The 24,489-nt window shown below is 38.8% G+C and overlaps 1 protein-coding gene across 3 annotated transcripts in view; it reads left to right on the forward strand.

Moving 5' to 3' along the window:
* Positions 1 to 24,196: 24,196 nt before the first annotated feature.
* BBX (bobby sox homolog (Drosophila)) overlaps positions 24,197 to 24,489 on the forward strand; it is a 273,989-nt gene continuing 273,696 nt past the window's right edge. For all 3 annotated transcript variants that reach the window (XM_011932734.1, XM_011932735.1, XM_011932736.1), the window contains exon 1: positions 24,197 to 24,368. The gene's annotated coding sequence lies outside the window, so the exon portion shown is untranslated. The remainder of the gene's footprint in view (positions 24,369 to 24,489) is intronic.

Genomic DNA, 24,489 nt, shown 5'->3' on the forward strand with positions numbered 1-24,489 from the left:
TGTTTCAGTCTATATTCTATTTCTCTTCTGGCAATAACATTACATTGAGGTTATGGCATTTAGGCATCTTTCAAATGCTTGCCAGGGTTTGACACTGAAAAACATTCCTTCAATCCAAGTGGTTTCAGAGTACTAGAAATTCTGATAAAGTTAACAGTGGTTATTTAAAAAGTCCTATGTACAAAAAATATAATCCATGATAATTTAACTTAATGATGATTCTGACAAAATAAGCAATTGCTGTCAGGTAAAATAGGGGGTATGTTTTTCCCTCTGTATGTTCATAACCTTGCTTATAAGGTATGTGTAACATAAAAATAAAGAAATGCATTTATATTTAAGAGCCAACAATTATGTCAAAGTATGTATATTAAATAAAGTGTTTATAATATTAAAGTAAAATATGGGTCTGTCAGGAGATTTTTCTTTTTTTTTTTCATTCACCTCATGTTACTGCTGTCAATATGATCTATTCACTATACTAGAAGAAATAAAATTTCATTTCTCTTAAAAGTATATGATACATACTTTACCTAAACCAGTCTCACATACTCTCCTATTATTCAGAGTTACAAATAACTAATTGACAAACGCCCCAGGCATAAGGCCACATACTGCATTTGGTTGTTTCCTTCGTTCCCTCACATGCAGTCACTCACCCTGAAACGGGATTCTTTACTCCTCACTGCTCTTCTTCCTCCTTTGAATGATGCCTCCACGGACAACCACTAACCTGAGCTGATAACACTATAGAAAGACAAAGAAATATCATGCATAGAAGTCCCATGCCCAGAAACCCCCTTCTTTCTTTCTCAGGTTAGTAGTAGCCCTGCGGAATTTCTCTGGACTCTTCTCACTCCCAATGCCCTTCTGCTTTCATCAACTGAGGTTACAATTCTTTCCACCAGAGATAACTGCTTACATGCAGAGGTTCTCTTAGATGCCCTTCTGATTTCCTTAGCTTCCTCAACTTTCGACAATTGCCGCTGTAAAATCTCCACCTCTTGGCTTGGTTAAATGAGACAATATTCATGAATGAAATTTGTACACTGTAAAGCAATGTATGACTGCAGCTTATTGTCATCATTTATGATCTCCCCAAATCACCCAACTCAGGCCTGATAAACAGTGTTCACAATATGTGCTTCCAGAAAAGGAGAAAAACCCAAAGTTTCATAAATAAAGCTTTTCTTTCCCCTCATTCTAAAAGCACACATTCTAGTTGAAGAGTGAAATAGTCTATAAAAATTGGCTGAATGCAGTGACTCACACTTGTAATCCCAGCACTTTAGGCGGCCATGGTGGGTGGATCACTTGAGGTCAGGAGTTCAAGACCAGCCTGGGCAACATGGCAACATGGTGAAACCCCATCGCTACTAAAAATACAAAAATTAGCTGGGCGTGGTGGTGCTCGCCTATAGTCCCAGCTACTTGGGAGCTTAAAGCAGGAGAACTGCTTGAGCCCGGGAGGCAGAGGTTGCAATGACCTGTGATTGCACCACTGCACTCCAGTCTGGGTGACAGAGTGAGGCCTTGTCTCCAAAATAAACAAATAATAAATAAATAATAAAAGTTACCCTAAGTCTGACCATCTAAACTTAGCCATTTTTTCTCCCTGTTTTTTCTTATCTGCATATTTTTTTATAGGCACGGTCATATTCTTTTTTGTTTGTTTGTTTTGTTTTTTGAGATAGGGTCTCACTCTCTCGCCCAGACTGAAGTGCAGTGGCCTGATCTTGGCTCACCGCAACCTCCGCCTCTCAGGCTCAAGGGATTCTCCTGCCTCAGCCTCTCAAGTAGCTGGGATTACAGGCACATGCCACTACCGCTCAGCTAATTTTTATATTTTTAGTAGATACAGGGTTTCACCATATTGGCCAGGCTGGTCTCGAACTTACCTCAAGTGATCCACCCACCTTGGCCTCCAGAAGTGCTGGGATTACAGGTGTGAGTCACCATGCCTGGCTTGTATGGTCATATCCTACCTACAATTTTGTAGCCTGCTCTTTTCAATGAACATTATAGTATAAAAACTTTTTGTGCTATTATATGCCCTATAACATTCTATAACATAAAATATTTTATTGAAATTTTACATAACAAAAATGCCAGCATCATTAACCTCCTAAATCTTTGAAGATATTCAGAAGTCCCCTTTAAAACATCCATAAATTCCTCCAGCTATCCGCTCTGATTAAACTTGCCTTTATTCAAACGCTATTAAAAATAAGCTCATGCACATTAAACAGGTTAATTGTATGGTAAAGAAATTCTATCTCAATAAAGCTGTTCTTTTAAAAATTACAATACAAATAAATATAAATAATGCATTTCCCCTTAAACATGATTACATTTTTAATTAGTTGCTAGTGTGGCAGAAGAATTTATTAAAATACTAATTTGTGTTTTGGTCCGTGCATTTTTTCCTGTCCTCAATCCCAGATGTTAGCCTCAAGATTTTATATTTCCTTTCTTCAGAGGTATTTGCATGGCCAAGTAGAGGCCACGTGAAACAAAATTTCTTCTCAACTTGGATACAAATCTAAACTTACCAAAGAGTTTATGCAAACTATCCCACAGAGTGAGGAGAGAAAAGAAAGACCCTTTGAAGTCTGCAAGAGGGAAAAATAAGGGCTGTTCTCTTGCCTGGGGAGAGGTCAGGAGTAGAAGGAAAACAGAACTCTGGGGCAGGTGGCCCTAGATTGGAGTACATGGCAGGGATGAGTTCCAGACACAGACTTGTCTTGCCCCAGCAGTGCCACCAAATCATCAGAACTCCTGAGACAACAGGTGCTCAGGGGCTGGCATAGGTTCTAGTGGAAACTAGGGTTGCCCCAAGCGTAATCAGATTGGCTTCCCAGGAGCTTTGTGATTTCAAGAGAATCTGGCAATCTCGTGTGAACCCTTTCAAGGATAGTGAGTCCTAACGATCACAGACTAAATCTCTCACGAGTCTGGAGGCACAATGCTGCAGGCTCAGGTCTAAACTGGTTTACAGGACAGAAGGAAACGCAATAGTTTTTACTAAGAACATTCATATTCATGATACTTGTACTGCAACCATATAGATAGTGACTATTTTCTAAATATCACTTCAAGTATGATGTTACTAATCAATTTTTATTTCTTTATTTTTATTATTTTTTTAGAGACAGGGTTTTGCTCTGTCATCCAAGCTGGAGTACAGTGGCACAATCACAGCTCACTATAACCTCGAACTCCTGGGCTCAGCCTATCCTGTAGTAGCTAGCACTACAGGTGTGTGCCACCATGCCTGGCTAACAACTTTTTATTTTTTGTAGAGATAGGGTCTCACTGTGATGCCAAGTCTGGTCTCAAACTCCTGGCCTTAAGCTATCCTCCTACCTCAGCCTCCCCAGTTACTGGAATTACAGGCACAAGGCACACACGTGGCTCCTAATCAACTTTAAAAAGGAAGGTTACTCTCCTGTCCCACCTCCCAATGGAGTAGAACTGCAGTATTTTAAATCTGGAAGGAATCTTGTACATCTAGTCCAACTCTCTCATTTTACAGATTAAAAATTCAAACCTTCAGAAGGAGGGACGAATTCTCCAGAGGCACAGAGTTAAACCCGGAGTAGAATCCAGTAGTATCTTCATTCAAGGGAGTGTTCCTTCACTTTCTTGAGATAGTATTTGTAGTTGCCACATTAATTTGCTAATAGATGGATGTGTCATCAAGCCTTGCTGGTCCACCCTATGGATACAGATACTGAGTTGGATAATCACTGCATATTTACTTGTGATAAAGCTTGGCTTTATTGCAATTCAGTTGAGAATGGTGGACTTTCAAGTTTGTATAGTTCAACAGAAGAATGTTATTGTCACCAAAACCACACATCTACTATGGCACTTCTCCAAAGACCAGCAATGAGCAACCATCATCATTACTATATACTGTATAAAAATATAAAAAACACATTATCCCTTCATTGTTTCTTCTAGTGATCCTACAGTGATTTCTCAAAGATACACTTTGACCTACATTTTTATTCTTTCTAGAATGTGAGGATGTAATTCAGAAGTGAAAAACCAGCAGAAGTGACAATATAAGATACAAAGGGACAGAAATAATGTGAAACAAAAGAAATGATACCTTGTGCAAGGGTTAGTTTTACATAAAGATATGTAACATCATGAAAGATGAAGATGAAGGAGATGATTTTGCTCATACACTGTTTGGAAAAATTGGATGCTTTTGCTTGTTGTACACTGCTTGGGAAAGTATGGAATGGCATAAGCATGCATAGTTTATTGTGACATATGCAGAACTGGTCTTTTCTTTGTCATCCTTTGTATGCTGGTTAAACATTTGTTACTCATTTTATCACCATTTAAGCACTTTTCCTATTCACTAACTTAGAAGCAATTGAAGCAATTTTAAATTCTCACTCTGGGAAAATAAAACTGCCATTAGAAGAAAACACATTTACTTTGATTTATTCTTATCAATACATTTTAATTCAAAAATATCTTTTTCTGATTATACCTTTGTTCAATAATTGCAGTTACACAGTATGGCTGTTGTTGGAGGAATCAAATATACTTTTTATCTGGTAAACTCACTAAATTTTGTTCTAAGGTATGGGTTTTATTTATGAGAGTGGTTTCTTTCATTCTAAAAATGCAAATTTGTTAATAGTACTCTCTGGTAAACAGATTAGTTTACGAAATTATTGGGTCACCAACGTTGCAGTTAAAGTTCAGAAACAGGAATGTCACAGGCAGGTGGCCAGCAACTGCCTTGGCAAGAGGGTCAAATAACCTTCGAGGAGTTTCTCTAGGTCAGTAGTGGGTCCTGAAGTACTGTGAGACCAATAACTTGATTTTGTCAATACATCCAGATTTGACCATTTCAAGGAAGTAATTCATGTTTATTTAAATTCTCAAGGGACTGACCTATAAACTTAGATGCAAATTTATTCCTTTATAATGGTAGACAGAACTTGGGCTATGATGTCAGCAGAGCTGGGTTCTGATCCACCCTCACCATTACTTACTATGAGGGGAAATTACTGAATTTCTCTGAGACTCACTATTTGCATCTATAAAATGCAACTGTCGTGAAGATTAAAAGATATAAATAAAGTACAAAGCCCAGTACTTAATGAATGCTGGCTATAAGGATGAACTTGATGATGATGAAAACAAAGAAAGAGGAGGAAAAGGAGAAAAAGGAGGTTGCTGGGATCACGGGGATTAGAAGGCTTGTGCTGGAATCGGCATATTTTCTTCCTGAGATCAAAGACAGTCCAAGAGTGAATTAGAAGACACTTAACTAGTAGAGAATCAGAGCAAAGTTAATTACATGAAATGCTATAAAAACTTGGGCCTTCACACTATGAGGATCTGGTAGATCCATCTCTATCTTATGGATATATCTGCCTGGCAGAGAGGATAAGTTGTTTTATTCCACCACCAAGAACAGTACCTGGTAAATGGCAGGCCATTAGTAAATAGTTAATGGATGGACAGGTGGAGTACTCCAATTCATAGGCAGTGCTGCAAATAGTGATAATTCTTTTATCTTTGGTTCACCTATTTCTAGACTCAATAGATGTGTTATTCCCTCCATTTCTCCCCAATCCTCATACTATATGAACACAGAATTCCTTCAGTAATGTAATGAAGTGGTCCACATTTCTTTGTTATATCAATTACATTTAGACATTGTCTAATTAAACTTAAATGATTTTATCATTTACTTCAATCATACTGCCAAATTCTGTAACTAGATTATATTTATCTTGATCAACTCAGTTGTAGTCACAAGATTGAGTACTAACCAACAGAATGTGTGCACAAGTGTTGTACATTTCTTCTAAGCATGGCCATCTTCCTATTTCTGATCTCAAATTTCAATACAGAAGGAGGTAAAGAATCCAGTGGTCCTAGGAGATGGTGTAGCCAATAAAAGAAAAAGGTTGTGATCTCTGAATAATCATATGGAGCAGAGAGGGAACATGGAGCAGGTTCACATTTCTCTGTTACATCAATTACATTTAGACATTGTCTAATTAAACTCAAATAATTTTATGATTCACTTCAATCATACTGCCAAATTGTGTAGCTAGATTATAGTTCTCTTGATCATCTCAGTTGTGGCCACATGATTGAGTTCTAACCAGTTAAAATGTATGCACAAGTGTTGTACATTTCTTCTAAGTATGGTCATCCTCCTATTTCAGATCTCTTAACTTCAGTCCAGAAGAATGAAGAGAATCCAGTGGACCAACGACATGGTGCAGCCAATAAAAAGGAAAAGCCAGGATGTCTGAATAATCACATGGAGCAGAATTGGCCTCCCTTCTCACCATCACCTCCACACACATAGACCCTTCACTGGACTATGACCCTCACCTCCACACACATAGACCCTTCACTGGACTATGATGAGAATGAAAAATACACCTTTGTTCTGTATTCTGAAAAGAGTTCTATAATCCGTAAGTAGCCCATGTATTATTTGTTGACTAAACAAATGATATAGGTTGAGTATATATGCATTACTACCAAAGGACTTAATATAGATAATGCATATAGCATACGTGAGCTATTGTTATCACTACCATTTTCTAAACATATGTATTTGTGATTAACAAAATAAAATTTTATCTGAATGTAATCATTTGTAATCATTTGCAATATATTTCTTAACTATAGGCTGCTACAATATAACTACTATCATGTGCATCGAGGGCTCAACATTTTGATACTAAGAAGGGATCCATACTTAAATACCTAGAGACTACTGCTCAACATTCCAAACTATTTGCAATTCCTTGAATGGACAGTGACATTGATTTTGTATATGTGACAAATTCTGTGGCTTGGCTTGCTCAACCTCTACTCCACCTTACTTCATGGGTGCCTTCCTGGGTTACAGAAGGTAGAAAGCTATCTTTCCCATCTTTTGCAGCAAGGGTTCCGGATGCACAAAATAGATGCATTAGTCTAAGACACAGAAATTGAAAATGGGGTTGAGGCCATCTACCTGCCTTTTTTCAGCTGTTTTTTTTCTACTCGTAAGCAATTTTGCAGACAATGTTTTCTATAACAGTTTCTGTGTCCATTTTCTAGCCTGAGTGTTAAGAGGCAGTTGCAGTGGCCGCATCTAGGATGCCTTCTTGATTCTTCATTAGTGGACAGCAAGAGGTTCTTGGGCTGAATAATTCCAGGACAGTATCATATCTTCTGGGAATCATTCCTGGTGGGCCAGCCTGTAGCCCATTCTTTTGGCCCTTTCATGATTTCTGTCCTAATTACTTATGGCTTTTAGCCTATTCTTTCTGTCTTAAGATGACTACATTGGTTTCTGTTTACTGCACTGAACCTTGACTGATACGGGCCTTGGAAAATGTTGCTGGGACATGGAATGCATATCCCCTCCTCCCCGGGTCCCTATCCTCTTCTTATCCTCAGCTCAAGTATCTACTTTTCCCAGACACCTTCACAAACCCCTTCAGTTGAATCAAATACCTTTCCTTTCTGTTTTAGTCATAATCCTTGATAGCACTTCTCCCTATAGTAATGGTCAGTTATTTGTCTCTACAAGTTAACTGGATAAAGCTACATTTTATTAGTCATTTGTCCCCAGGTATGTACACCATAAGAACTTATGGAATAAATGAATGAATGAACAAATAACAATAACAGTAACAATTAAAAACGAGTAACCAGCCTACAAAGGAGAAAATGAAGAAGCAAGAGAGAAGATGCATAGTGTTCTTACAAAATGGTACCATGTGCCAGTATATGTAAAATAAGGCAGAGCTGAAATGCCATGAGTCTAGGTATGTTCTCCTTAGTCTCCTAACAAAGAGATCCATATGGTCTAGACCATATGGCAATTTTTTTTTCTGTAAAGGAACAGATAGTAAATATTATAGGCTTTGTGACTCATACAATCTCTGTTGCAATTACTCAATTCTGCCATCTTCTTAAGAAAGCAGCCATATATAAGCAGGAGAAGAGAAAGCAGATTTAGCCTGTAGGCAGCAGTTTGCCATTCTGTGGTTCAGAAGATTAGGAAAGGCCTGGGTTTACAGTATAGATGGACTGATTTTTTTGAGTGGATCTTGTATGCTTTTCAATTTTTCCCATATGAAATGAAGATGATAACATTTTATTTATAATATATTTCTGATATTAAACTAATAATGCTTAAAAGGCTTTGAGAGGCATGCATCATTTGTAAATCTCTTTAAGTTCACAAATAGTGGACTATTTTAAGTATGTGATACCAACATTTGATGACAAGGCCTTGAATTTCTACACATATGGCAAAACTGTGGTGAGCAGTTATGTGGTAAGAATAAATTCTCTCCATTTACAACATAAATGGTAAAGAAGCCCAAATAATATGTAGATGAATACCATTCCATTTTTGTTCCTATCCACAAATGGACAAATCACATTAATTGAAATTTTCAATAAAGCAGTTGTCAAGAAATTAGTCTTAAACATTAATATCTTCTTTAGCTTCTAGACAAAAACTTTCTTTGGAGCTTTTCAGACATGTGGAATTACAGAGAGAGAGGGGACAGTTCCTCCCACTCCCAATTTACAGACGAGAAAATCTTGGGCACAGAACTGTCAAAGGACAATTGGTGGCCAGGCTAGGGCACAGCCCCTGGTCTTTGAATCCCATTGTAGTGCTCTTCCTACTTTACCAGGTTTAAAAAAAATTCTGCTGCTGTTTTAATAAAAGTTTTAATACAAATTGTCAAACATTAAACCTAATCATAAATTTATAGTTAAATTGTGTATGTATCCCTGAGTTGCAAAGGATTTAACTTTGTTATGTAAAACATAGTTTTATGTTATATAAACTCCACGTTACAGAAAACATAGAGATATAGCATAAGAGGCTCTAATTTCTCATCTTTTACGGGTAACATTATCCATCACTCAAGATCCTGAGAGGTGAAACTGAGGTGGTTGAAAGATGAAGATTCTGTAACCTTGGAGAATAGAGGGGAGTGAGATCAGAAACGGAAAACAAACAGAAAATGGTTCTTGCTATCCAATGGGCAAGTACCACCAAGCTTCCTTCTGCTAATTTTCTGCTTCATTTGAGAAATGACTTCCCAGTTGTTTTGGACATTCTAGACCCTTACTTTTGCCTAAAATTGCCCAAGTACACTGAGCTCTGCATAATTTCACAAAAAAAAGGTGTTTCCCATTCCCTCTATGTTTAAACAACTCACTGAGGCCTATCATGACCATTGCATTTGAAACTGGATGGAACCTCTACCACCACACTCAGTCTCCATATATAATCCTACTCTGTTTCTTTCCCACAATACTAATCCCATTTAGCATACTATGTAACTTACTTACCATGTTTCTTATCTGTTGTATTTCTCCCCTAACTAGGGTGTAAGCTCCATGATGACAAGGATTTTTGTCTGTTTTGTTCTGTGACTTAAGTAGGTAGAATAGTGTCTTGCACATAGTAGGTGTTCAGGAAATATTTGTTGATTTAACAATGAGTTTGAGAAAATGAAGAATAGGGAATTAGGAACATCTTGACATGTGATATGGTTACATTTGGAAAGATTTGGACAAGGTGCGCAAAACGAGTGGGACAATAGAATCATAAGAAGACAACAAAGGTGAACACTTGAATGCCACTACATTCCAGGGACAATACTACAGGCTGTATGCCCATTACCTTATGTTTCTCACACAGCTATTATTATTCTCATTTTACAGTTTATGAAACTGAGAGTAGATAACTAGTCTAGGTTCACTTAACTGGTGAGCAGTGAAGCCAGGATTCAAAACCCACATTTATTTGACTCCAAAGGCTATGTGTATAACCACTGCTCTGTAACAGACTATAAGGCCACCCTGTGGCCCAGGCAGTACTAGTGGGAGCCATCTCAGCATATGGACCTGATTTCATTAAAGTTGCCAAATGGACAGACATCTTTCATGGGACAGGTGTCATCTTTCACTGTAGATTCACGCTGAAGAGATTTTGCTTTCCAAAGAGAACTGCAATCTCCAAATTTACCATATAAAGAATGTTACTTCCATTAAAGCTAGAAGGATTTCCTAAAAACATCTTTGATCATAAGGCAATTAGCATTGTTTTCCTTACCAATCAGTCCCCTAAACCAGGGAACTTCAAATATCAAAATTTGTCAAGTTGCCTGAGCAGTAGAAAATGGCTTAGCAGGTTACATACTTGCAGAATCAACATGCTGAGGCAGCATCAGATGTACCTCCGTGGCTCAACTGTCTTTGTCTGTAACTACCTAAGGGTCTGGCAATATAAAGGTAGAGATTCTTTCCCTGAATTCATAGGCATTTTTCCCTTTCTCTTCCTCGCCCTCAACTCACATGGGCACTTCTACACACATATTTCTTCTCCATTTAGAAACTGGAACTTATGAAAATATGTTTTACCACTTTCATGGTTAACAAACTCCTAGAAGCAGAATTAGATAGCAATCAGAGATCAAAATGGATCTGGAGCAGTGAACAAGACAGGAAGGGTCAGGGACATAAAGCTTGGTATGCCAGGCATATATGAGACTTTAGGGACAGGGACGGGGGAGAGAAACACCAGCTTTAACAAGTTCAACCACGAAGAGGTTGGAATAAACCAGGGGTTCTCTATGGATACCAATCACACAACTATTAACTTTTGCCTCATTCCCAGCCCTACTCTTTTTATTTTTGGTATGGGGAGTGATGGGGGGACAGAGTCTTGCTCTGTTGCAGAGGCTGGAGTGCAATGGTGTGATTTTGGTGAATTGCAGCCTTGACCTCCCGGGTTCAAGCTATCCTCCTGTCTCAGTCTCCCAAGTAGCTAAGACTACAGGTGCACACCACTATACCATGCCTGGCTAATTGTTCTGTATTTTTTGTAGAGATGAGGTTCTATCATGTTGCCCAGGCTGGTCTTGAACCCCTGAGTTCAAGTGATTTTCCCACCTCAGCCTCCCAAATTATTGGGATTACAAGCAAGAGCCACTGCACTCAGCCGTCCAGCCCTACTGTATTTGTTTGTTTGTTTTTGTTTTGTTTTTGGACAGAATCTTGCTGTTGCCCAGGCTGAAGTTCCTTGGCCTCCCAAAGCGCTGTGATTATAGGCATGAGCCACAGTGCCCAGCCGAGCCCTGCTCTTTAGTAAAAAGGATAAGCTTAACAATTTAGCTATTACCAGAAAAAGCAGGGAAAGACAATTGTTTCTCAAGACTAGAAGAGAAAGTTAATCGTTATTAATCAAGTGATTTGGAAGGGGTTGTTAAGGCATAAAGTACAAAAAAGTTTATGTTCTGTGAAGGTGTCAGGGTATGTCACATAGATATGTTACCCAAGTTACTATTTAAATAATAAGCACAACTTGACCGAGCTTCAAGAGTATAGCTTATTTGTGGAACACCATAATTTGTGTGGTCTAGTCATTCTGAAGCTTAGATGTTCATAAAAATCAGCTGGGTTGGGCATTTATTTAAAATTCAGATACTTGCCACATCAGGGCCAGGAATCAGAGTTTTTAACAAGTCACCTCCATGATTCTAGTGAACCACACTTTGAAAAACGCTATCATAAGGCTATATGATACTAAGCATGTAATGAAAATTTGGAGCTAAAAATGAGATCTTATTCTCCTAGACACATATGAAGAAAGCTAAATAAGGCCAGACATGTTGGCTCACGCTTGTAATTCCATCACTTTGGGAGTCTGAGGTGGGCAGACCACTTGAGCTCAGGCATTTCAGACTAGCCTGAGCAACATGGTGAAACCCAGACCCTATATATTTTTTTAAATTAGCAGAGCATGGTGGCACATGCCTGTAGTCTCAGTTAACTTGGGAGGCTGAGGTGGGAGGATTGCTTGAGCCCAGGAGTTCAAGGTTGTATGAGCCAAGATCATGCCACTGCACTCCAGCCTGGGCAGCAGAGTGAGACCCTGTCTCAAAACAAAACAAACAAACAAACAAACAAAAAACTAAACAAGTCAAGTAAAAATTACATAAATACTCTGGATTTCTCCAGTGTTACCTAAATAATTGGGAACACCACTATCTTTTGTAAAGAAAATAGAATATTCAGTTCATCTCATCCATTGTATAATACTATGCCACCATATTAAATTTTTAGCAATCCTCAAAGAATGGCCCTCCCAAATCTCTCAATCATTTTAATTATCATAATCAGAAGATAACATTTCTATTTATGATCCAGGGCCCCATATCACTAGGCACTAAACATCACTCTATATCACAAGTCACACTTAAAATAACAGCTATTATTTATTGTCAGTGACTGTTTTTATATGCATCATCTTGTTTAATTCTCATAATAACCCTTAAGGATAGGAACCATTAAAATTCCCATTTTACAGTTTAGGAAACTGAGGCCAAAGCCTTGGCAGAATTAAGAAGCCCGGTCAAGGTCACTTCAGTAGTATGACAGAGCTGGTGTTTGAATGCAGATCTTTCTGACTCCAGAAGCACCAGCTTTTAAGCTCTAAGTAATTCTGCCTCCACTGGGAGCCTCAGTTCATACACACCCTATGAACACGTACAGATAAAGCAAATATCAATACAAATTGCATAGCTTACTGAGGATACACAATCCCAGTAGAATAACAGGTCTATTCCACAAGAAATGACATAAAATCAAAATGTAATTACGCCTCTCTAAAATATAAATAAAAACTAAAATCTACATCAATATCTAGTGTTTGCCATTCTTACCAGACATGCTTTAACTATGGAAATAGTCATTCTTGTTGCCAGCACATGAATTATTTTTTGTTCTGAGTAGCTGCCACCTGAAACCTCCAATGTGTAGTATTTTCTGATGTATTTTCTTATAACCACTAATACTTACTTTTTTTTGCTGAATATTCCTAATACATTTAGCCTCCTACAGAAATTTCTGAGGCAAGCAAAATAATCTCTCCTAACCACTCACTAGTACACAGAAACCCAAGAGTTTAAAAAGAATAACAGTGACTACACAAATCAAAGAGGACACATCCCAACATGGAATTTTTCTTTCACTTACAATATAAAGCCAAACTAAAAACCTAAAGATCCTATAATCCAGCTTTTTTTTTTTTTTTTTTCCTTAGCTGACTACAGAAAACCACTTTACTCTTTAAAACAAGCTTTAGCACCCTCAGGTCCTGAGGTTTGCTTTTTCACTTTTATATTCCTCTAGCATTGCAAGCTCGATTGCTCTGCCTCCATCCCTGATTCCGAGGAATATTTTATGTTATTTTGTATATTACAGCTGCCTCTGCCACTAGACCATAAGCTCCATGAGCACAGGGATCTGTTGGTTGTCTCTTACAATAATCATAGTACCTGGCACAGGGAAGCCAGGTTATAAACGTTGTTGAATGAATTAATGAGTAAATGACCCATACAATTTAGTGACTTCTAGAGCTTGGTTCTTTCTTCTATCCTCACCATAATAATAGTTTGAGCATTATTGGGTGCCTCTTTCTTCTTTACTTCACTCAGGATTGAAGAGTCACTTTTCTCAGAAGGTCACCAAGTCCTTAGACCAGCTCTTCTCCATTCACACTTTGGAGATCCCTTCTGAATTGCTAACTCTCCTCCTGCTGGAGTGATAGAGATAATTTCCAGTCAGTGAAGACTGGGAGAGCAGATATAGCCTCCAAATTAGGAAGGGAAGCCTAGATGGGGTGGAGGTGCTTTCTGCTGCTTGCTTTTCTCCTCTGAACAAAGTATGGCTGGAGAGGAGAAGGAATGGGACTCTACTCAGCAATTAAGGTTTAGAAGGAAGACACACACTAAGTCAGGATGGCTACAGGGGGCCTTGACTCTACTGCAGCTATGGACTTGGTCATCTCTAGAATAGATGGGGGGCTGGGCACGGTGGCTCACATCTGTAATCCCAGCACTTTGGGAGGCTAAAGTGGGCGGATCACTTGAGAACAGGAGTTCAAGACCAGCCTGGCCAACACAGGGAAACCCCATCTGTACCCCCAACCAAATATATATATATAAATAAAAGCTGGGCATGTTGGTACATGCCTGTAGTCCTAGCTACTGGGGAGGATGAGGCATGAATTGCTTGAACCTGGGAGGTGGAGGTTGCAGTGAGCTGAGATCATGTCACTGCACTCCAGCCTGGACAACAGAGTGAGAACCTGTCTCAATAAATAAATAAATAAATAGGATTAAAATAGAGGAGATGGGAACTTGGTGGGCATGAAGACCCTTATTTCTCCATCTGGTGATACATCCCAGCTGTTGCTGTAGGGGCCTCAGGAGACCTCTTGCTGCTCTTAATTCAGAGTTGTATATTTAGCAAAATGTTTCTTTAATATTACTTAATATTATTTCCTCCCCCTCTGCTCCTACTCAGGTCACAGTCCTCTTTATTCTTTCTTCCTTCCCTCCCTCCTTCTATATTGTGACGGGTGAAATTATTCATTTTACTTTTCCTCTGTTCAATAGCACTGGCCATAGGTCAGCACTTTAACAAATTTGTAACAGTCAATCTGATAGTTAGAAAGAGACCTTTAGCAATCCAACAGGTTAGTTTTGTTTTTGAAGGAAGAAGATGGTGTTTAAAGAAAAGTGTCAGATGATGGAAAAGAAAAATATCTCTTTCCAAATAGCTAAGTACTGCTAAGTCCTGGAGTCCACTGTTCCATTGTAAAGGGACTTCAGCCTAATTTCAGGAATAGTATTTAATGCCTCCTTTTGGAGCACTGTCACATTATTCTTTTTAAAGCTGTCCTTGGCTGATGTTATGGCTCACACCTGTAATCCCAGCACTCTGAAAGGCTGAGGCAGATCACTTGCGCCCAGGAGCCCAGGAGTCTCGAGACCAGCCTGATTAGTGAGACCTCATCACTACAAAATACTTAAAAATTAGCTGAGTGTGGTGGTGTGCACTTGTGGTCTCAGCTTCTTAGGAGTCTGAGGTGGGAGGATCACGGATCACTTGAGTCTGGGAGGTTGAGACTGCAGTGAGCTATGATGGTGCCACTGTACTCCAGCGTGGGTGACAGAGTGAGACCCTCTCTTAAAAAAAAAAAAAAAATTTGGCTTGTTCTTTCTGGTAGGCCACTTTCAACACACTTGTTTTTTGTCAGCAACTCATATAGGTGGGGGTGAACATAGAGGGGAATTCATACAATAACATCATTTAACTTCCCCCCACCTTAGTTTTAGCCCCTTTACCTCAAAACATCATTGTTTTAGTTAACTTCTCAATTGTATGTCCCATCCTACTGCAGGAAAAAGCAGACTTTCTCGCCAACTGTACTTCCTGTATTGCAACTGCACCTTCAGACAATGCTCCTGGCCTATCGCCTATCTCCTGTCTCCAAGCCCTGAAAATCTCACTTCATTTGGGCTTTCAGTTATAGCTTTTGATTACTTGTTTCTTGCTGTAACCTTACCTGTGTATGATTCTAATAACGCCTCATTTTTCTCCAGCTAGTTTGAGCAGATTACTGTGGAATACAATAGGAAGTTAAAGCGTTTAAAATTTTTTGAGACCACCTAGACCCTCAAAATGAGTTCAGATTTCCTACACTCATTGAATAATACCTGCGGGTCTTAAGAAAATATGCAGTTAAGATTGAACTGTTGAACTCCAACAAAAATCCTTTCCAGAACCAGTCAATGAATATAACAAATAAATAAACACATAAAGAAATAATTTATTTCTGAATATTTGCAGATGTAAGGTCAGGCCATAAACATTCTGAAGAATTCTAGTTAAATGTCTTGGGGTTGAGGGGAAAAAGGTGAATTCTGCAAATTATAGAACGGTAAAAGAGACATTGAGCTTAGATAAGATTCTAGAAAGTGATATGTAGTAGAATGCCCATTACATCCTCCCATTCCCATGCTCAATTTAGAAGACTGTTTCTGCCTACAAACACCAAAAGAACAGACCTCCATTACAGCTGAATCCTTGCCCTTCACCTGGTGACACTGACACCTAGTGACACAGAGGTGTGTGCTTTTGTTTCCATGTTTAGTTATCTTTAAAGCTCTTGAATTCTGTGAGACACCCCCAAGAGCAGTACAATTAATTTCCCCCTTTTTAAGGCTCATCTGAGTAGCTTTATGGCCCTTGAAGTTAAATGAAATCTAAGATAGGCACGTGTAGGAAAGACCTGTGCATACTTAGAAAAGGATGACATAATCTCTAGAAGCCAGCACAGTGTCACCAAGACTAGCCTAAATTTATATTGCTTTTGTAACAGGGTTAATAAATGATAGCTCAGTTGCATGGTGGGTGTTGGGGATGTTATAGATTTCTCGTTTCCACCTGTCTGGTATCTATTTGCCTTCTTCTCTTACTAGTTCTCTACTTTTACACTGGTAACCAAAAAGCCTTCTTTGCATGCAATGTTTTTTTTTTTTCCTACTGTTTTGTTAAAGTTTATTTTTAAAATATTTGATACATATTACAAAAATAATGTAACATTTATATACCTTATAAAATGAACATCTGTGAATCCACCAATAACCATAACGTTACCAATACATTGTATCCCTCCAAATATTTCTGTCCTAACTCGACTTCTTGCCTCCTCCCTCACTGTACCTCCTCCCCACACTAGGTAAGCAAGCAAAGTGTCCTCTACTACCCTAGCCAAAGGGTAAGCACACAACATGGTGAAGCCACTCTCCCACTCTCTTTAGTGGCATGATACATGCATGGAAAAGAGTTTGAGCAAATCCATCATAATGAAGATACTCTAACCTAAAATGATGTCAATACCTGGAGGTGACACTGTTTTGGGGCTTTCTGAGATCTCGTTCTCTAGCTTCTTTATTTCTAGGAGCTATCCCATATCCTTCTATCATTTCTTTTTCTTTTTCATTTTAATTAACCAGCATTGTTAATACCCCACTTACCAAAGAACTCTCTGATAACATTAGCAAATGCAAATTTCATAAACCCTTTTTGATAAAGTTACATCAGGTATTTTAATAAATGAACTGCAAAAAATATGGATGAGAGTGAAATGACACAATAATGGTCACCTCTGGGGAGAAGCGGAAGAGGACTGCACCAGGGAAGGTGGTTTCAACTGAATGTGCAATGTTTTACCTCTTATAAATAAATCTGAGGCAGTATAATAACATGTTAAGTTGTAATAAAGCTCCTGGGTGGCCGCTACATTATATTATTCTCTATAAATTTCTTTAGGTTGAAATAACAAAAATTTAGGTGAAAGTAGGTGACTCTATCATGGCTCAACAACTGTGGCTATGGGAGTGCTAGTTAATAAATCAATGTTAACCTTTTGGGAGGTGGGTGCTTTTTGGTTCTGCCTTGGACAATGCTTTTAAAAACGACTTCGAAAAACGTAAAGAAGCCATGAAATCTGTGAATGAACCAAGATGCTGAGATCAATAGCAAATGTGTTGAATAAAATGATTATATACAAAAAGATGTTGGCAAAGTGGAATTATGGGCTGAATCTCATTGGCTAAAAAAAAAAAAAGAAAAAGAAAATGAAAGGAAAACTAATGTTTATTGTGTGCTTCTTACGTGGCAAGAACTATTTTAAGTATTTTACATATATTATTTAATTCTTATAATAAACTTAAGAGGTACATTATTATTATCTCTTTTTTACATGAGAAACCGAAGCAAAGGGAAGTTATATAATTTGTCCAAGTTTACAAAGTTAGTCAGTGTAGGATCCAAATACTGACCCATCTTGGTATAACTCCAAAAACTCAGCTCTTAATCACTGTACAATACCAAGGTTAAAAAGGCTTATGCCTCAATATGTCCCATATAAATGATACAATACAGAATGGAGGAGACATGGCTTAACAGCCCACGTTTTAAAAACTTTTTTTGTTTTTGAGAATAAGCACAATACGGGCCAGCAGAGTGATTTGTAACAAAGTGACTGCCAAAAAACATGCTCTATCTCAAGCTGCATTAATAGAAATATTGTATCAAGGAGCCAGGGTCATGCTGTTCTGCACACTGCCTCAGCTCCCACCTGCTCTGTACATCACACATCAAGGAGCACAACCACAAAGACAACAGGCAGGGTTTGAGAGACCAAGAATCAACACTGGTCCCTAGGAAGAAAGTTTTAAGGACCTGGGACTATTAGCTTGGAAAACGCACAACTCAAGTCAGGGGGCAGTCATGATAGCTGTCTTCATATACATATATCAAGTGCCACATGGAAGAGGGATTAGATTGTTTTTATGTGGTCTCAAGGGGGTAGAAAAAGAAACAATGTGAAACTTAAAAGGAGAGAAATGATGTTAAAATACCAGAAAGAACTTTGTAGTGGTCAAAACTGTCAGAAGATGAAATAGACTATCTTGGCAAGAAGGGAGTTCCCAGGATCTGGATGTGTCATAGCAGAAGTTCCTTGCTGGGGATGTTGTTGAAGCTTCTAATGGGACGATGGCTAGAAGGACCTCTCTGCTAACGCTAAAGCATACTGATTTGATGATCAACTCCACTAGTGTAAAATCATTGTCCACTCAGAGACCTATTCTTATAGTACGATCCTTAAGTGTCTCCCTGGCCACTCCCCTCTTCCTTCCTCCAAAAAAAAAAAAGTGGACAGCTTCCAGAATGAGGAGTCTAGGACCTTTGTATTAACCCAACTCTGTTACTAGCTTTATAATATTAAAGGAATCATTTAACCTTTCCTTGCTTTAATTTTTTTCATTTTAAAAAGAAAGTCCCTCTATCTGTCTCACCTACCTCATCTGGATTTTAGTGAGTATGCTAGGCTGTCTCGTGTAAAAGTGCTTTAGAAAATTAAAACAATATATAAGTATAATTTCTAATGTCTACAATGTAAGTTCTGTTTACCATATATCTGGGACCCCCCAACCTTTTCTGACACTTCTCTTATCCTTGGATTCTCTCTGAGCTTCCTCAGAATTTATGGTATTTTTGTGTGTCTTTTTCATTTATTTTACAAATCTTTGTTGTTACTGTTACATGTCAGGCAATTTAATAGTTACTGTTCTAGCCACTGTTGGAAAACAAAACCTTGAAGGAGACAACATTTTCCTCAAGGTGTTTGCCATCAAATAAAGATCTCTACCAATACATACACAACATAATGCAAGGCAAGATATTTGAATGCCTTAAGAATAATATACATAAAATGCTATAAAATGTCACAGGAGAGTGGGAATTCAAAGATGTTTGGCCCCAAGAATCACCCTAGGAAAGTAGGGTATTCTCCTCTTTCTTTCTTATCCCCAAGTCTTCTGGGACACAATAGAAGCTGGTTCTCTTCAAGATTATGAATTTCGGCATTGGTGCTAAGAAGTGGTCCAACTAACCAAGCTCTAATTTGTACTGCCTTTGCATTGGCCTGAGGAGAAAGGTATGATTTTCCCTATTTATTTTCCTATAGAAAGAGATAAAACACTTTTTCCTATAGAAAGAGAAAAAACACTGAAGCTCAGCAAGGTCAAGTACAAGTCATAAATTGTTATGTAAGGCAGACCCTCATCATTGTAACTATCTGGAGTTTCAGTGCACAAAACAAGGCCTATTTCAAAGAGTGATTTATTACAAGTTTGCTTTTTTAGGTGCTTAATAATGCCCACCCAATAAGATGTTTGCTTTATCCTGGGATCAGGCTGACATCTCTTTTATGTGCAGAGGCGGTGGAGTTGGCAGAGTGTAGGTTAAAAGGAAATTGCAAACACTGGGCAAGTAAGTTGTAACAGGTTCCATTTGATATGATAGTTAAGTCCGAGAACACTTTCTATAAAGCATCTGTCATTGGTTTGTCTGTGTGGAAAGATAAACACAAACAATACTGATTGAACCTTTAGTATGTTCCAGGCTGATGCATTTTGTATACATTGTTTCAATTATGATTATTCACATTTGATAAACAAGGAAACTGAGTCAGAGTGATTAAGGAATTTTTCCAGTTGCCCAGCTAGAAAGTGGCAAAATCAGGGCCGGGCGCGGTGGCTCATGCCTGTTATCCCAGCACTTTGGGAGGCCGAGGCAGGTGGATCACGAGGTCAAGAGATGGAGACCATCCTGGTCAACATGGTGAAATCCCGTCTCTACTAAAAATACAAAAATTAGCCGGGCATGGTGTCATGCACCTGTAATCCCAGCTACACAGGAGGCTGAGGCAGAAGAATCGCTTGAACCTGGGACGCAGAGGTTGCAGTGAGTGGAGATCGTACCACTGCACTCCAGCCTGGTGACAGAGCGAGACTCCGTCTCAAAAAAAAAAAAAAAAAGAAGTCACATATGAATAAAGAAATAAATTGTTATGTGTAGACATACATTTAAACAATATATGCATTTGTTTATACACATTTAAACACACACTTAAATTTACTTTCCCAAAATTATTTTACGTCACAAAAAAATGGCCCATATAAAATTTAGAAAACAGACAAAACCATGAGAAGGAGAAGTAGGATAGTCATGTGAGTTTAGTCTGTGATTGGTCATCAAACGTGAAAACAAGAAGGGAACAGGGTCGTCCCTTTTTAATGCCATTTTGCCCAAGTAATCAACCATCGTTTTTCTTTTCATAACCCTATATTATAAAAATTAAGTAAACTCCATGAAAGCCATGATTTTTCCTGATATATTTTAAATTTCAAACATAACTAGCATTTAAAATTTCTTGATATTTATTCTCAAATGAGGTAATAAACACTTTAAAAGTACTTCCAAAATGGTAAAATACTACATTAAAGTTAGCTCTAAGCTTCCTTTCCTTACTCAGCAGTGAGGCCCTATGGATCACACAGGAGAAAGGAATTCTATTCTATCCCTTCTTCTAGGAGCAGGCAATTTTCCTTTCCTGGCATCCGACATGCACAAGAGCACATAGAACCCTCTCAATAAATATTCTGCCAAAGAATATTGAAAAATGGCTTATGCTAGAACATGAAGTCCAATGGAAATACACTGCCAATATACAATATGTATTTTAAAAAGTGTCATTCTCTCAATCTGAAGGCCCTGTGAACCTACCAATTTTCTAGTAGCAGTAATAACTTATAGGAAGTCACTGCAAAACACTTTATGCTCTTCTGCATCAGTCTTGGTCAGTTAGTACCTTGCACTGTCAGAGGTGTCCAAACTGGAATGCAAAGTCCTGGGGCATGCGCTAGGCCTCTATCATAGGAATCCACGCTTCTATGGACTATGGAAGAAATTAAACTCTTATTTATTTTTTATCTCATGCTTTTACATTTTGTTTTTGTAAATATATGATTTATAATAATAAATAATATATCTATGCAATGGTGCATTTTTTTTCTTTTTTCATTGAGATAATGTCTCTCTATTTTGATCAGGCTGGTCTCAAACTGTTGGTCTTGAACCCCTGGCCTCAAGCAATCCTCTTGCCTTGGCCTTCCAAAGCGCTGGGATTACAGGTGTGAGCCACGACGCCTGGCCTAGTGGTGAACTTTTAATGTGTACGTGAATATACATATTGAGACTACATGCTCAAACATTTGACTGATAGGAGTGTGTGATCTAAAAGTTTGAAGACTGTAACTCTAAATAATTCTGCTAAGGTATGTGTAATTCAACAAAAATATCTTGTGCCCATAAAAATATGAAGAATGTTTTCCTATGGTTGGAGGCTGGGGATAAGAGTGGGGAGTAGGTTAGTCTTTTCTATTTTTCACAAAATAGTTCTACTAGCAAATAATGCACAACGCCTCTCTCTGCCATTAAATGTAGCAACTCTGTTGACTTTTTTTCCTTTTCAAAAAGGAGCACAATGAAATACTAAGAAAGTTTTTTTGGTTTTCCCTCCAATTCCCTCTTGTCTCTGAAGTTCATGATTTGGAGGGAAGGGTTGTCAAATTACTCAAAACCTGGGCTGGGTATTAAAAGTCCTAGGTTTAAGTTCCTTCTTCACTGTCATTCTGTGCAATATGGAGCAGGCTATATAACTTGTCCCTGACTCATTTCTCCTATGGGTAAACTAGAGATAATAATACTTACCACTGACCTCAGAGCAGTGTAGTGTGGATAAAGAACATTTTGTTCTTTGTGTCAACTAAATGAAACTGCCATTAATATATATATATTTTTTTAGACAGAGTCTCGCCCTGTCCCCCAGGCAGGAGTGCAATGGTGCAGTCTCGACTCACTGCAACCTCCACCTCCTGGGTTCTAGTGATTCTCCTGCCTCAGCCTCTTGAGCAGCTGGGATTATAGGTGCCCACCACTACATTCGGCTAATTTTTGTATTTTTGTTAGAGACTGGGTTTCACTGTGTTGGTCAGGCTAGTCTTGAACTCCTGACCTCAGGTCATCCACCCGCCTCCACCCCTCAAAGTGCTGGGATTACAGGCGTGAGCCACCGCGTCCACCCCTAATATAAACTTTGGTATTATCTGTTTAAAATGCTGTGATTGGCTGGGCGCCATGGCTCATGCCTATAATCCCAACACTTTGGGAGGCGAGGCAGGTGGATCACCTGAGGTCAGGAGTTTGAGACCAGTCTGACCAACATGGTGAAACTCCATCTCTACAAAAATACAAAAATTAGCCGGGCATGATGGCAGGTGCCTGTAATCCCAGCTTACTTGGGAGGCTGAGGCAGGAGAATCTCTTGAACCCGGGAGGTGGAGGTTGCAGTGAGCTGAGATCACGCCATTGCACTCCAGCCTGGGCTACAGGGTGAGACTTCATTTCAAAAATAAAATAATATAAAATTCTGTGATTTTTATATACTTTTTGTTTTAAAAATGATTTTTCTTAAAAAATAAACATCACATTTCTAAATACTACTTTGCTGAACTTTTTAAACTTTTCTGATTTTGTTTCTCTTTCTCCCTCTTACACAGGAGTGCTCGCATGCCCACACACACTCTTTTAACAACTTTATGGATGTGAGAGAAAAACCTTAAGACAGCATCAAGGAAATAAAAGGGGAGTTGAAATAAGTTCTCTTAGTTAGGTTTTCTTTAAGTTTTAAAGCTACATACCTAGGCCATAAAATCGTATTTGTTTATGTAATCTCCAAAATGTTTGTATTTAAGAATAATTCACTGACTCTTAAAACGGAAGGAACCCTAAGAAAACATCTAGGCCTAAGATACTGCCTGACACATAGTAGATGCTGAATAAACATTTAATTGAGGGAATCTGGAAAAGCTTCTTATTTTAATCTTAAAAATCAAAACCAAGTCTGAGCACGAGAGAGTTTAAGTAACTTGCTCAAGATTGCTCAGCTTGTTAAAAGTTTAATCTACAATTTATTCCTTCTAATTTCCAGCTTTGACTTCTTTCCACCAACCTGTTGACTTATTTATATTGAACTGTCTGATACAATCTGCCGAAGCTGCATCGCTGAAAAACAATCAGAAAGACCAGTCCTGAGGTTCATCATCTCCAAAAGTCATGCAACGTATGATGTTCACATGAGATGTGAAATACGTAAAGAATCATATATTTTTATGTATAATATGCAAAATATAAATCTTGTATATACAGAATCAAAGGTCTGTTTTGAAGGCTAAGAGTCAATAGCCAATCTTCCAAGACTTATTTTACCCAATAACACAGTCTGCATGTCCACACAGGGGATGGCAGTCTACTGACCAGCTAAAAGTTGTTTGGCTATTTCAGCAAAATGTTTATCTTTGTTTGTGTGTTGTTGTATTGATTTTTTTGAATTTACCTACGAATGAGGCATTAACAACCTCAATGCATTAGAGTCCTAATAAACTTACCTTGCACTATTTTGGCCTATGTGATAGCTAACCCATTGACAGAAGAAATCCAAGGTGATAAAAGCCTTTCTTGGTCACTTGTTAGCCGGGTCAGGCTGTAAAATCGTAACATAATGCAGGCCTCTTCCATGGGGCACCAAAAGGCAGCGATAAAAAACCCCCCTCACTTCCATATCCAGTGGAGTTGTAGTTTATTACCATAACCCTCCCAAGTCAAAAGGACACCAGTTTCAAGCCTTGCAACTTGGTGCAGACAGGGGATTTCCCCTTTACCCCACTCTGCTGGGCCTCTCTACCTGTCCTCTCCTACTGTCTACAGGTCCCGAACATTAGAAAATAGAAAATGTGATGATCTTTGTGTGTCTCTGTAAAATGTGTGTATGTGTGCGTGTGTTTGGGTGTAACGGGCCTTTTGTTTGGCTGAGCGGCCTGTCCGTCACGGCGCGGGCCAATGGCAGGCTGCCTTATATAAAATGAGTGTTTTCAGTCTCTCCGGGTTGCATGTACTGTATGTGGAGCAGTGTACAGTGAAGCGGAGGCAGAGCGGCTCCGCGAGCTCCTCTCCACTTTCCCATAGAGAAACCCTGACTGGCCGCTGAGGGCTAGCTATACACACGCCCTCACGCCTGGCGAGCCCGCGAGGTAGGCGCCCCCCATCCCCAGCCCTCCTCGGGCGCACTCCCCTCACTTTCTGTTTTCCTACTCACTTGCGAGCCGCCGGGCTGCAGCCCCAAGGACTCCGCGGCAGGAGCAGCGGCGGCGG

The sequence above is a fragment of the Colobus angolensis genome, unplaced genomic scaffold (genome assembly GCF_000951035.1).
Source record: "Colobus angolensis palliatus isolate OR3802 unplaced genomic scaffold, Cang.pa_1.0 Scaffold98, whole genome shotgun sequence".
NCBI lineage: Eukaryota > Metazoa > Chordata > Mammalia > Primates > Cercopithecidae > Colobus > Colobus angolensis.